General features: G+C 47.7%; 1 protein-coding gene across 2 annotated transcripts in view; it reads left to right on the forward strand.

Moving 5' to 3' along the window:
* Lhfpl2 (lipoma HMGIC fusion partner-like 2) overlaps positions 1-12,546 on the forward strand; it is a gene marked incomplete at its 5' end in the record, with an annotated part of 158,165 nt that overhangs the window by 140,037 nt on the left and 5,582 nt on the right.

Consider the following 12,546-nt stretch of genomic DNA (forward strand, 5'->3'; position numbering starts at 1 on the left):
TCATATCAGCTGCTCTGTTTAATGATGCTCTGTTTAAATTGTGTCTTCTGGAGCCTGACAGAATGTTCTGTGCACGCACAGAAAATGCAAGCTCCTCTTCCACTTTCTGGGAACTTCTCACTAATGAGCTTGTCAGACAGGAGTGGAAAGAAAGTTCGACCTCTTTATGGTGATCCAAGAGAGTAGGCTTCGACCTGCAGGAAGAGATCGAGTCCCCCACTCCCCACTTTCCTAGGATCCTCCCGAGGGTTGAAAGGTGGGTAGGAACCCAGAGGATCGCAGTCTGTCCTGTACTGAGTTAGAAGACATCCCCAGAAAGTAGAATAGACTATTGGTTTCATTTTTCAGGGGGGAGAAAGTATTCACTTTTCACTAAACCAAGGTGTTTAGTAATCTCAAGTCTAACAAGAGGAACAGGAATCCACCTACAGCACTAAATAAAGGACACAGGTGGCTCCTCCTCAGGGCATGGGAGCACAGAGCCTGGGGGCGGGGGCAGTGAAGATAAGGACTGATCTGGGCTTGGAGGAAACAGACCCCAGATGAATGAACTCTCCTCTGCCTCGCAGCAAATGCTTGAGCTCAGCAGGGCTGCCTTCTACATAAACAGATCAAATGACCAGTTGCCCCCCCCAAACAGCTGATAAGATAAAGTTTTCTGTTCCTCAAATCTTAAGGGCCCCTGTGTGGCTGGTATGCATTTGAAGGAAGAATTGGGGTGGGCTGTGGGGAATGGGCCAAGAGAGATGATGAGGACCTGCTCTATGGGCCATGTACTCTCTCCAGACACCAGAGCTGCTCTTAAACTCTCCATCCCAAAGCGGCAAATCTTGGACCCTCTTTCTTTATCTGCCAGGATCAGCCATACCATGAATGACCCAGACAGTCATAAGCATTCACGGAATCTGGGAGGCCAGGATTCCCTTTTCAGTTTTGTCACCAACTAGCAGTTCCACTTGAGATAAATGTAACCCCTCTCTGGCCCTCCACATTCCATCTTCTGAACAATAGGGAGATTGGAAACTAAGACCTTACCTTAATTTTTCTGTCTCAGATTTCTGATTCTGTGCAGCTTATTGTCCCCTTTGATTTGCTTCTGAAATCTGAGGTATATGACCTTAAGTTTGGCATTTCACCTTCCAGAAATGTTGAATAAGGATTTCAGTACTGGTTCATCTTTTTCTTTTCAAAGAAATACCCCTACTTTATTTTCCTCAGAAATAGTGTCTCTCAGGTGTCTATCTTAAAATTTCTGTGGTGTGTTACGGTGCTTTTAAAAAGCCAAGAAAAAAATGTTGCTAAGTGAAGACAGCACACAGTCTATTCGTCCTGTTGGACAGCCCTGGTTGACCAGCCAGGAGGACTTAGCTTACCCTGGCTGGGTTGAACTTGAACATCCTCTGCATTTCCTTTCCCGGGTTCTGTGGGTTCTGGCTTGCCCTCCTGGACAGGCCTGTGATGGGGTCTGGCCCTCTAGCAAGCCTGTGGCCATTTACAGTAGGGCTTGGGACAGGCTGGGCCCTAATACCAAATCTGTCTTGCAGTCATTGAGAGGCACACGCATCCTTTAGTTACGTAGTTCTAAAGACTGTTCACACATAGTTTTTAATAAGGTTTGGACCAGTGAATCCCATCTCCAAGAACGCAGGCCTGACAGACCTTTCTGTGCTGTTTCCTGTTCACACGAAGTGGCAAGCCCATTCACTTCTGTGCAGAGATAGGGTGCATGTATCTTAGCTATTCACACATTCTGGTGAGTTTTCCTAGCTTTTCTCTCCACATAATGACCCTAGGAAAAAGAGCTGAGGGGAAGGAAGTAGGAGCACATCCCTGGGGCTACTCTGCTGGGCCTTCCTCTTCTAAAAGTCTGAGCTTTCTAAAGAAACGGTTGACTTTCTCCCTACCCTGTTCCTCAGGCAGCCTCTCAAAAATTCTGCAATTACTCACAATTTTAAATTGGCAGGAGGCAGAGGTTCCTGTCTAGTCATTCTGCTCTGTAGGGGCCACTGACTTAACGCTGAATATTGAAAGCCAGGAAGAAGTGGTTCCTTCTCCCAGCCCAGCCAGCAGCACAGGTAGAGAAGAAACCATGAGAAATAGGGACCTGGCATCTGTCACATGCTCTGGGGACACATCTGCCACCAGCTCCTTCTCCCCCACAGAGGTCTACACCTGGCAGTTGAAGCAGTGTGAATGGCAGCCCTCCTCCTAGGTGGGCAGCTGAGGAAGTGACCAGGCGAGTGGCAGAGCTGACCTGCTTTCTCTCTGGGGCTACAGCAGCACCAAGTCGGCCTGGTCTCAGCCAAGGACTTGCAGCTGTGAGCACCACTGTGCCCTCTGCCTCATCTAGTCAGTGTTGCGACAAATGGTTAGAGGCTGTTGCCAGAACAGCACAAGATTCTTCAGAAGTACACTGCTGGGCTGACTTCATTCTTGTAACTTGCCTCTTGGCAAAAGGGACTTTTGTGTAAAATATAACTGGATGTAAAACGATACTGTAAGCATATTCCTTTGCTACATGTAATTGTAAAGAATAGGCATAATTTATATAGCCCTCATCATCTATAAAAAATATAAATTACTAGAATCTTGATGTTTTCATTTTAGAAGCTGGGTGTGAAAGAGTCTGTTATCTCAGTGGAAACCCTTACCTATGTACGTTACATATTTACCGAGTGTCTGTTAACCTAGATGGCAGAGCGTGCCTGTAGTTAAGGCCTTACCTGAGGGTGAGCAGGGATGTGCTTCCTAAGTGCTCTTGCACAGGGGCTGTGACACTCAGCACTCACTTTCAATGAAAATTCAGGGTTCAGCCCTTACCTTAAAATGGCTGTGAAGCACTGGCCTCACTTTTCTCACTTATAAAATGGGCATACTGCTACTACATACCTCAGAATTATTCTGAAGATTAGATAATGTACTGGTCAGCTTTCCTGTCACTAGAACAAAATATCCAACATCCACAACTTAAAGGAAGACAGGTTTATTTTGTCTTACAGTTTAGTGGGTTTAGCCCATGGTCTGCGGGCTCCCATGCAGAGTCCACAGGGCACAACGGCACGGGGAAGGCTGTTTGCTGCATGGCAGCCAGGAGGCAGAGAGAGAAGGCCGGAGCTGGGGTGGAGAATACACCCTCGCAGGTCACACCCCAGTGAGTACCCGTCTGACCAGCCCCACTCTGAATGTGAGACTTGTGGGGGTGTTTTAGGTCTACACCAAACAGGTAACTTATGAGGCTTAAGCATAGTGCTTGGCATACAGTAACTATTAACAGCTATAAGATAGTTATTAAAGTATTTCTGCTTTCTTGGAGTGTTTTAGTGTATTTTTTATGTTCTCCGGAATTGTTCATTCTATGGAGCAGGACTACTGTTTGTAGCCTTTAGACTTGTCTTTGTGCTATTTACATCAGGAACTTGTTGTACCAGGACTAGGGCTGAGGGTGCAGATGAGTGCTGGGCTTCGGCATGATCAGGTGTGTCCTTGCGTCTTTTCTTTTTCTTTTTACAAAGCAGAAGACAGCAGCTGCATCAACAGGAAAATAAACTTCATCCTCCCTTCCCTTACCCTGGCACGTACTTCTCATCCCTTTTCTTTCTGGAGCAGCTTCTCCAGTGGAGTCTTGATTGCAGGTGGCTTCTCAGACATCCCTGGAAACATAAATCACCAGCTAACTGACCTTCGCTTGGTGAGAGATGGTTCAGGACTTGGCAGAGCCAGAACTGCACATGGGTTTGTATCCCTCTGGGATTCATTACAAAAGCTGGGTAATCAGCCAGCAAGGCTGTTTTTTGCCAGCTGTCTTCCTTAGGTTGTGACCTGGATGTCATCCACAGTGAAACTGTAGAATGCAAACATCCAGGTTTTCCATGACAACATCAAGCAGTTTGTTTCTGGAAAGGTATGTAGGGCTCTCTCCATCCGTGGACTCCCCAGGGACTCAGGCTTGGGTCAGAGCCATTAGAATGAGCTTAGATTTGCTCACTCTGGCTGGCTGGGACTGTCTCACTGGGTTTGCCATAAGGCTTGGCCGGCTGCCTGCTGTCCTCCAGTCCTCCCTCGTGTGCTCCTTTCCATCTTATTGGCTCTCACGCTGGCTGCTCTCTGTGGTTCTCTGTCTTGTCTGTATGGATCTCAGTCCAAGAGGATCACCTCACGCTGGCCAGCTGCCCCAGCAGTGGAGCAGATAGAGTGCTGTGGGCTGAATTCTGCCGTTGCAGGGTTGGAATGATGCTCTGGGCATGGGAATGGCTCTTCCAGGGGTGGACAAGGGCCTGGTATGTGCAGGCTCAGCTTTCCTGGAAGTGAGCAAAATGGTTGGGGTGAAGGAAGACAGGATGAAAAAAAAGGCACAAGAGGAGATGAATCTTAGAAGACCAGTGGAAGGTTTTGCCTTTGCTGCTTATAGAATTGCTTTTGTTATAAACCTGTGTGCTGAAATATGAGTGGGCCTGCAAAAACACACCAGGGTCCCCCTCCGGGATGAGTGTCTTCATTGCTTTTATTCACAGAGTGAAAAATATCTGAGCCTCAAGATAATGACCACAGCCCAACCTCGTGCCAGCTCTGTCTGTACTCACCTCCTCCCCATCCATTTACTCCCAGCCCAGTGAGACCAGATCAGCCACTGAAGAGGAGAAAAATGAGGACAAGGGTTTGGGAAGGAAGGAGACCCCACCCAACAGTTTTACACCTGAAAAGTTCACCTAGTTTTCTCTGAGAAGGTAGTGTGAGACCCTGGTTGCCCAGCGTCAGAAAGGCCTCAGATTTGAGGGAGGGTGCCTGCTTTTCCATCTCCGGGACAGCCAGGGACTGGAGGCAGCCAGTCACCAGATGGGGCTCCAGATTTCTCGACACAGACAGATCTTCTGCCAGAAGTCAGGTCAGCAGCCCTGTGTCTGAATCAACTTAAGAATTACATGGATGTGACACATTTACTAATTAACCAACTTTTCGTAACCCCTTGATAAAAAGTAAGAATGTACAAACGTCAGGTCAGATTTAAGGCCAATTCAAGGAGCTATTATGGAATGCCTACCTCATGCAAATACTCATAGACTCTGGCCTAAACTTCCTGAGTTTCTGCTTCCTAGCTGTGTTAGAATCATCATTTCATAAATGATACCCTAGAGAGGTTAAAAAAAAATCATGTTGAAGGAACAAAGAGCTCAACCTTATCATTAGGTTAAAAACTGCTATGTAAAAGGAAAGTAAATCAAGCAGGCATTACTTTGATTAAACCTAAAACATAGGATGTTTTTAAAGACTCACTTGGAAGGTCTAGAAGAAAACTGCAAATCCTCTTAAAAGTCAGATACAGTAATTGATATGCAAAATAACATGTGGAAAATAGCTTGCTATGGTAACCACTTAATTGTTGACATAAAGTGTCAGAAAGCCAGGGGTGATCTATGTTCAAATTATGTTAACAAGTAATCATGTAAGCACAGCTCTGAATATTTACACAAGCATTTCAGGACTCTGAAGAGCTTAGGGCATGGATGACATGCTCCTAACCTGTGAAGCTACTGCAGAGAGAACTGCATCTCCTGTGAAGAACTGCACTGTAACATAGTCATCGAAGTTCATTTATTACATATGGATTCTCAGGAGCTTTATGACAGAATGGCAGTAATTCTCTTAGAAGACAGTCCTTCATACAGGCTAAATCTACAAATACACATATTGAGAAAATGAGGCCAATATTAAAATACTTTAGAATCAGTACAAATATGTGTCCATAAGTCTACTTTCAAATCAAAATGCAAAGTGATTGTGTATTCAGAATGGCAGAAGCCAACCTCAGGAATTCAGTGTTAAAAAGGTGGCACCTGGTTTGTTGTAGGATTTAACATAACAATGCTAAATCATTACATATCCAGAGACCTCAGAAGGCAAGATTTTAATTATTGCCTACAAAATTTTATAGCACACTAACCAATTAAAAAGTATCTTTTAGTGTACTACATACACTTAATTTACTTCGACAGTTTATTGTGAATTATCGAATAAGAACTGTCTTTCACAATACTGCACGTCAGGTGAATAATTTGTCAAGAAAATATCTCAAAGTTCTCCTAGCTGCTCATTAGCAATTTAACAACAGCTTCTCTGAAAGTGGACTAACATTTCATCTTAAGGCTGCATTGGGGCCATTTCTGAGTGAAATGCAAAGTGCCATGAGTCTTGGCTGGGAAGAACCTGTGGAGGGGCAGTGGTGAGAAACTGCCCATCTTGCAAACTGTATCTCCATGTACCCTAAGGGCATCAGATTCTTCTTAATTGATAGCCATTAATGTGGAGTAATTGTAACAAACTTCCTCTGGGGGCCTTGCTTCTAAGGGCCTTTTAAGATAACTGTGCTCCGACGGTCTCCAGAGCATTTTGTTTATGCTGCTCTGTGCTGCCCATCCCCACCCTAGACGGTATTTGTCTTACCACTTATAAGGCCACGCAAGTGGTTTTAGAAGAAAATGGATATCCTACTAGATCCTCTGGGGAGATGGCAGCAGCAGATACAAGTTTTTAAAAAATTATTAATACCTGTAGATATCAACCAGCTCTTTTTCCTTTCTTCCCCTCAGAAAATCTTGCTGGTTAAAAAGCTCTGCCATTACTGTTAGTCACACATTAAGCTGACATGTGTTGCAATCTGTCCTGCCGAGACAGCAGTCATCAGTGCTAATACTGGCGAGCCCTCCAACTTCTGCTTCCTCATCTGGCCCTAGAAGCAGTTAGGGCACTGGTCCAGCTTGTGCATAAGTCTTTACTATTTTAAAAGAAGTCTGCAATTAGATTTCAAGGAGACAAAACTCAGAAGGAACCCCTAGCCCTTGACCTTGGTGCTTGTACAGTAAATCAAAGGCTTCTCAGAAGGGTGCCCCATCTCAGCATGTCCCCCCCACCAGAAGCACCAGAAGTTGCTGCATTTGAACAAGTTTGTGTGCTGCATTTTACTTCTTTTGCCAGCTTTGTTCAAATTATCAATCATTACTATTAGTAATACTTCTACCAGTCACAGCAAAGTAAGATTTCATAGAACTAAATATATGTAATTTAAAGAACAATCCTATTACATTCTTTACTTTGTGTTAAAATATTCTTTCTTAACTGGGCATGGTGGCATATGCCTGTAATCCAGCACTCTGGGAGGCTGAGGCAGGAGGATCACAGATTTGGACTGTATCTGAGCATCTTAGCAAGACTGTTTCAAAATAGAAAGGGCTGGAAATGAAGCTCAGTGTGAAGGCCCTGAATTCAATCCCTAGCACTACAAAAACTTTCTGAAATGATGAAAATCAATAATGCTTACTTTCAGTGTCCTTAATGTTAGCAGTGTCAAAAGATGGGACCCCCCAATAGCTGGCCGATCCCTTAATCGTAATTATTTAAAATTTTCAGCCACAAAATTCCTTGTAAATTGTGTCATGTCTCTTCTAAGACAGTGTAGGGACCCTACTCGAGCCCTGTCTTGGTGACAGGTTGTTCCCGCAGTGTCTCCGAAGTCCCTGAACACGAGGAGCACACTCCACACCATGTGCTTTGCAATGAGAAAATCTCGATGGCCACTCAGTGGAGGGAACTGATGTGGCTCCATGCAGTGCGTCCTCCTTGCCGTCTGCCTTGGGACACTGAGAGAGAGATGACTGCAGCCCCACAGGTAGCTATTAGGGATGCTCACAGGACTTCAGCCATCAGTGTGGATGATGATAAAAATTAAGAGGTGTCAGCACACAGGTCAGTGCTAACTAGAGGCAAGTGTAGTGCCTACTGCCTACTGCTCTGCACCCAGGAGAAGAGTGACCCAGACCTGGAGGCGTGTCTCTAAACACGTCACAACTCTACTGGAAGCAGAAAGCCTGAGGCCCTCTTCTTAGGTGGCTCTGTTGAGTTGTGCTTGGGGCCGCAGTGGGAGGGGGCCTTTTCCTCTGCCTGCCGTGCTGGCGCCTGCTGGGCTGTGGTCTTCCCACTGCCATTCTCAGAGCTCAGGCTACCTCTGGACCCCACCCTGTCTCTCCTGGAAGTGGCCATGGCCACAGTCCACCTGCCTCCACTTCCCTGTATTCCTTTGTGCCTGTCCTTTTTCTGCACTCCTCCAGGGTTTTCCCTGCCCAGCCTGGTGCTTTGTCGCTCTCCTACTGCCAGGCTGGAAATCATTTCAGAACTCTGCTGCTAAGGGACAGTGGGTATCCCAACACCTGGAAGGCTATTACAGCTGACTGGCTCACCACCTTTCGTGAGTGCCTCCCAACAAAGAACCATTTCTGGGCCAGGAAGGAGGTTTCTGGTGCAGGCAGTGAAGCAAAAACACCAGGTGATGGTTTGGCCCTGGCATGAATTTCATTTCAGTAACACTACGACTGCTGTTCTGTTGGCCAAAACTGTGAACCCCTGGGATTCATTTTATTGACTGAAGTTTTTCCTCCAACTATCTCAAACACTTGGCAAGAACTTCCCACAATGGCTTCACTTAAATATGTAATCACATCACTCTAGTCTTTTATTCATCTGTTCAGGCAACAAGTAGTTACTATACACGTATTACACATCAGACATCATTCTAGGCAGCTGGGATACAAAAGGCTGAGAAAGTCCTGTCATCACCATGCTCACATCTGAGCTGGTCGGAACAGTGAATTACATAGCACGCCATCAGTGACAGGCATGGTCAGTGCTGAGTCTCTGTGGCTTCTCCCCAGGTTGCCGGGAGCAGTAATGCCTTTTGTTCCTGTCCTTTAAAACTTCCCTTTGCAAACAGGGCTCATCGGCGTGTAATCTTTAATCTGGACTTGCCTGAAGAGGAAGCAGGGGTGCGATGCCCAGGACTCACCCGGTTAGGGCCCGCAGCGGGAGCGGCCGGGTGACCTCACCTGCAGGCAGGGCACGTGGCCTCGCCTGTGTGCATCGTGGTGACCAGCAGAGGCGCTTGCAGCAGGCAGTGAGAGTGGAGCGGTTGTGACAGCCTGGAGGGCAGTAGGGGACAGAAGGCTGAGGACAGCTGTGAGGCAGCCAAGACTCTCTCCTCTTCCTCACAAGACCACAGAGCCTTGGCCAGACTCAGCCCGAGTTCCTGGAGCACACACCCCTGCAGCCTGAGTTGCTCGTCTTCACCCCAGGGACACGCTGCTCACTGTTTCAGACTTCAGTACTGCCCGAGACTGTGAAGGCATTTTTCTTTCCACCTGAAGGTTTGACGAGAAGCTCTGTGTGGGAGCCTGCTATCTGGTTCAAGGGCAGTGGAATGAAGTAGCTCGGACATAATTTCATGGCTGGTCTTTTCCCAGTCATTGCTGAATGTTGGGAAGAACCAGAAAGGACTGAGATTCCTTCTCCTAGTGTTTTGGTTTTCACGCCTTCCATGCCATGGGCAGTGGGGATGCAGTGGTAAGGCACAGCTCCCCGCCTGTTTGAGTTACACCCAAGCCACATGCGCAGGTTCCCCAGGGATAGTCCCTTTACTGGCTGAGGAAACAGCTGAGAGATGAACGGGAATCAGGTCACGGAGTGGAGAGGTGGCGAGGAGAGCCCATGCCCAGGGAGAGCTCGTATCAGTGGGGCTGTCCGTGAGGCTGTCAGGATGTCTGCAGCCTAGGGTGGTCTGAAGGGTAGTCCACATGAGGAACTGCTGGTTTCATTTCCTTTCTCTTTCATCAATAAGGCTGAGTCATGCTCTAGGCTGACCCAGTGGTCAGCAGACACTGGTGTCTTCTGACTGTGGGTGCAATGTGCCAGGAGGCTGTTAGCGAGAGGGTAGGAGATGTCCTGCAAGGTCATGGAAATGCTGCCTTTTCACAGGGATACAGCTCTGCCCTGCGGGCTCTCTTTCAGAAATTTAGTGGAAGGAAAAGGTGCAGTTAGGAGAACCAGAGTGACAGGTGTGTCTGACCATACTTGAAGTGGACAAAATTCATTCTGATTTCTAATACAATACTCTTCCTCTCTAGTGGAGGGGGCTGGATGTGGGGATCCTCCTGGTAACCTGTCCGCAGGTCTGCACTAGAAACACATGGTCTCCCCAAGAAACATGGCAGGCCACTCATTTTGGTGAAAAGATTTAGTTAACGCTAACTCCAACAGTTCAAATCTCCACCACACCTTAATTAGTGTGCAGGGGCGGTGGGAGGAAGAGAGTGGGGCAGGAGGCGAGATCCCCAGGCTATTCTGGGTTCTTCCCTTCCCTGTGGATACAAACCACAACCCAGCCTCCTGGGGGCAGCATCTGTGAGTTCCTTTCCTACACATTCCAGATCCATCCAAGCTGAGGGGACGTGGCAGCTTACACGCAGCCTGAGAAGCTGGGGAGGTGGCCTATCTCTAAAAGAGAAATATCCATCTTTAAAGCTTTTATCTCCTTGGTTACACTACGGCCCTCTTTGCCAGTGTCTACGCCACCATGTGGCCGGAGAGAGTTAAGCAAATTGTGCACCTTTGGTTTGTACTTATTTTTCAGCTTTTCTCTGAGAAAGTATGACAGCAATTGCACCATCTTCCTGTTAAGATGTCTGCAGCATATTACCAATTGTAAACCACCCTTACACCCGCCCCCCAAATTAAGTGGTCCCTTCTAGGACACCATCCTGTCAGCACAGCATCTCAGGGCACCAAGGGCTTTTTTCCATGGTGGTTCCACTGTCCTGGGCCATGGGCTGATGTCATTTTTCCTGCAATTCTTCCCCCTCCTAGTTGGGCAGGTGCAACTCAGCCAGGCAGGTCAAGGTGCACAGCCTGCACCCTGCTCTCCCCTGCACAGTGGAGAGCTCTGGAGACTGACCCCGGGGCTGTGATGAATGGCTCCGCTTCCCTGCTCTGGGACTCTGGAGGGGAGGGCAGCATCACCTGTCAGGGCACATGACTCACCAGACCTGGAATTCCTTGATGTAAGAGCTGTATCTAAATGCCCAGAGTTTTTTAATAATTAAAAAAAAATACTATTTATAGATGCTAGGGATTGAGCTCAAGGCCTCAAACATGCTACCAAGTGCTCTACCACTTTGCTACATCACCAGCCCTTTTCTGTTATTTTGGGACGCAGTCCTGCTAAGCAGCCCAGGCTAGCCTTGAACTTTCATCATTCTGCTGCAGCCTCCCAAGTAGCTAGAATTAAAGGTGTGCACCATAGCTGGCTGTTTTTCCACTTACCTGGAGAACTGTTGTGTCTGCCAGACCTAGTTCCTGTGTTTTCATGGCACAGTCTGTGTTAAGGAGTGCTCTGGTGAGTGCTAGGAGCAGAGGCCACCGTTGGGACAGTGCACTGAGGAGCAGCCGAGGCCTCCCCCCCATACAGCCAGCCAGCCTGGGGCAGTATGTGGGTCCCCACTCTGTGCCTTGCTGGGACAGATGCCCACAGACCACCTTTTCTCACCTCCTGTGTGGTTCTGCAGTGGACTCTCACTGCCACTGAGGCTTTAGACAAGACTCAAGTGTGGCTCCCTGCTATCGTCATTCAGTTAGGCCAGTAGTGATCCGCGGGTTTACAGTGGCCTGCAGCACCTAAGAATCGTGCCTGTGCTTGTGCTATTAGGGAAGGGGATGCCTAAGGGAGGAACATGTTCCCGCTGGGCTCCACACACTGCAGCTGGGGGCTCAGGCTGTTACAGTAAGGAGCTGCCTACTTCCTAATGGGATCCCAAAGAGCCGCATTCGGGTGATTTCTTGTGTCCTGCAACCAGCCAGAGCTTAGCATGGTGGCCGGGCTGGTATGTGACAGCAAACTTGCGCTTTGTCTTTTCTTCCTGGTATATGAAATTGCATTCATTTTACACAAGATCATACAAAGGAAACATGCAATCAATATTTAATTGAAACTACTACATGTGAACACTTTGGTCTTGGAAGCACAGCACCCGTGCTCCAGGTCTGCCTGGTGAGCATCTGCTCCCATAGAGGGGCGGAGTCCTGCGCAGGGGGTGTGCTGAGAGGCCCAGTGGGCCCTGGGGTCCACAGAGTAGCCAGTCAGACCTTGAGGGAGGACAGATCTCACTGTGCCCAGGTGAGGCTGTGTGAAGAGAGGGAGACTTGCCAGCAGGATTAACCGAGGCTTGTCATAGGCCTTAAGTCATTTTAGATCTCTGCTGTGTAAACCTGTTTAGATGAACAGCAATTCTTTCCAATGATGCTAAACTGCAGCCTGTTATCCTCTGCTTTCCCCAAATTATTACACCTTTGAAAATACACCACCCCCCAGCAGATCTGCTAGATGTGGTGGTAACTCCTATAATCCTAGCTACTCAGGTAGAGGCAGAAGGATTGCAAATTTGTCTTGAACTAAAGGAAGAGAAGGGCTGGGCTGGGCTGGGGCTCAGTGGCAGGGGTTTTCTTACCTTGCTTGGGTTCAGTCCCCACTGCTCATCAGCGGGGAGGCTGATGGCTGTACTTCCACGCTGGAGCAGTCTGTGAGGTGCTTTCATGTGGTTAGGCTGCTGGTCTTTTTTCCAATTTTGTTATGAATGCAGAAAGTTCTCTACACTTTAAAATTCACAACCATAGTGGGGCTTAAGGTCTAGCCTGTCCTTCCAGGTGAGGAACCAGACAGGTAAAAAGCTTTTC

The sequence above is a fragment of the Chinchilla lanigera genome, unplaced genomic scaffold (genome assembly GCF_000276665.1).
Source record: "Chinchilla lanigera isolate Chin_1 unplaced genomic scaffold, ChiLan1.0 scaffold00024, whole genome shotgun sequence".
Lineage (NCBI taxonomy): Eukaryota > Metazoa > Chordata > Mammalia > Rodentia > Chinchillidae > Chinchilla > Chinchilla lanigera.